The sequence below is a fragment of the Phocoena sinus genome, chromosome 2 (assembly GCF_008692025.1).
Source record: "Phocoena sinus isolate mPhoSin1 chromosome 2, mPhoSin1.pri, whole genome shotgun sequence".
Classification (NCBI taxonomy): domain Eukaryota; kingdom Metazoa; phylum Chordata; class Mammalia; order Artiodactyla; family Phocoenidae; genus Phocoena; species Phocoena sinus.
The window spans coordinates 152,013,276-152,015,872 of record NC_045764.1 but is presented as its reverse complement, the minus strand read 5'-3'; the positions used below and the strand labels follow the sequence as shown (position 1 = coordinate 152,015,872).

The 2,597-nt window shown below is 52.8% G+C and overlaps 1 pseudogene; it reads left to right on the top strand.

Annotated features, from left to right (window-relative positions):
* Positions 1–1,244: 1,244 nt before the first annotated feature.
* On the top strand, positions 1,245–1,856 carry LOC116748645 (annotated as a pseudogene).
* The last annotated feature ends 741 nt before the right edge of the window (positions 1,857–2,597 follow it).

Genomic DNA, 2,597 nt, shown 5'->3' with positions numbered 1-2,597 from the left:
ACAAATGCAACAAAAGAACTAAATATTTAATTTTAGTTAGCTTAAATGTCAAAAGCCATATATGGATAGTGGCTTCCATCTTGAGCCACGCAGAATTCTAGACTTTATCTCTCTTTTGCCCCCGCTGTCACAGTCCTCCTCAGTTTGAAGACTCCAACTAGTAGTCCCTCCACTGTGTGCGGTTCCGTCCTGAAAAGGAACTCTCATTTGTGAGTTTCAACAGTTGTGAGGTCTAGACTGCTCCAGGGCACCCTCCCCTGCTATTCAAGGCCTGCTGAGACCCCTCCCAGCATCACTGCTCCTTCACGTTGGCCTGTCACGCTTTCAGGCCAGCACCTGCTGGTGGTTTGAAGGGTCTCTAGCTGCTCCAGCCATCAGAAGCAACTTGCACAGTTGCTGATACTACACAGGCCTAATGCTACTGGGTGCTCGTCCTCACCCGCTCATATCTGGGTGTTCATGGGATTTCTCCTTACCAATTTTGTTGTAGAGGTTGCCTATAGGTTTTTTGGCTTTCCATCCTGGTTCCTCCATCTATTTCCCCAGGAGAGCTTACGAAAATTCAAACCTAGCCTGACCTTGGTGCCATGGTTCTGTTTTTATTTTGAAGACTTTGCCCATGTGTGTATCTCAGAAATACAGCCATTCTTGTGGATTTTCTGGTGCTTAAGTCCCAGCAGGAAAAGCTACATGTACAGGCATGCCCCGCTTTATTGCGCTTTGTATGCAGGTACTGTGGTTTTTGTTTTTTAAACAAATTGAAGGTTTGTGGCAACCCTGTATTGAACAACTCTATAGGCACCATTTTTTTCCAACAGTATTTGCTCACTTCATGTCTTTGTGTCACATTTTGGTGATTATCACAATATTTCAAACTGTTTCATCATTATTATATTATATCTGGGATCAGTGATCACTGATGTTACTACTGCAAAAAAAATTACGACTTGCTGAAGGCTCGGAGGATGGCTAGCATATTTTAGCAATAAAGTATTTTTAAATTAAGGTATGTACCTTAGTGCGGGCCGGGCGCCAGTGGGCAGGTGGTGGGAGGAGCTGCAGACAGCAAGGGTCACTGCGGGCCTCGGAGGGAGCGGGGAGCAGAGCAGGGCCACCGGGGCCCCGCTAGGGCCACAGCGGCTGCGGTTGGGCGCACCCCCCGCCCCCACCCCGGCCGGCGGCCGGAGGGCGCAGAAAGGGGGCCAGTGGGACACGCCCCTGGCCGTCAGCAGTCGTGAACCTGCCCCGCCCACATCATCCGCTTGGTGTACAAGGAGGCAACGACACTGACAGCTGAGCCACCTGATGCCATCAAGGTCTTTCCCAACGAGGAGGGCCTCACTGACCTGCAGGTCACCATCGAGGGCCCTGAGGGGACCCCATACGCCCGCAGACCTATTCCGCATGAAACTCCTGCTGGGGAAGGACTTCCCTGCCTCCCCACACGAGGGCTACTTCCTGACCAAGGTCTTCCACCCAAATGTGGGCGCCAACGGGGAGATCTGCGTCAACGTGCTCAAGACGGGCTGTACAGCTGAGCCGGGCATCTGACACGTGCTGCTGACCATCAGGTGCCTGCTGATCCACCCTAACCCCGCGTCTGCCCTCAAGGAGGAGGCGGGCGGCGCGCGCGCGCCTGCTCACAGAGATCCCCGGGGCGCAGGCGGGCCCGGCGGGAGGGCAGGGGCCGGCGGTCCCCGGCTAGCGGGGCTGCGGCCTCCACCGCCGACGCCATGGCTCCTGGGCACCCGGGAGGGGCCGAGGGGCCCATGGCCAAGAAGCACCCTGGTGAGCATGATAAGAAGCTGGCAGGCAAGAAAAAGATGGACAAGAAGCGGGCGCTGCAGCGGCTGTAGTGGGCTCTCCTCCCTCCCTCTCCCACCCACTCCCCACCTGACCCCACCTCTGTCTCTAAGTTATTTAAATTATGGCTGGGCTGGAGGAGGGCACTGGGGCACTGGGACCTGGATTTGTTTTTCTAAATAAAGTTGGATAAGCAGCAAAAAAAATAAAATTAAGGTATGCACATAGTTTTTTAGACATAATGCTATTGCACGCTTACTAGAACTACAGTATAGTGTAGACATAACTTTTATATGCACCGGGATACCGAAAAGGCCATCTGACTCACTTTATTGCTATGTTTGCTTTATCGTGGTGGTCCGGAACTGAACCCCCAGTGTCCCCGAGGTATGCCTGGTGAAGTACTTGGTATTCAGGAAGCACTTAAAAAGTAGGTGTTAGATGAATGAAGGCTCTCAACAACTTTGGGTCAACTTCAGACCCTTGAGGAGATCCTAATAGTGTAGCAGACATTCTGGGACCCTGAGCCAAAATGGCAGAAATGGACCTCTTGTGCAATGATACTTTAGTAGCCAGGACTGGGTGGCATCCATGACTTTGAAGCAAGGCAAAGGGGCTGACTCTAGCTAGCTCCGTGCTGCCCTTGCGCCTCCGGGATGCAGGTCGACAAGCAGCAGAGCAAGCTGGATCAGAGACCCCCAGCAAAAGAAGGGAGGCGGTGAATTTAGAATTGAGCACCAGAGGAATCGAGAGACATGACTTAGAGCGAACTATTTATTATGTGCACGGCCCCG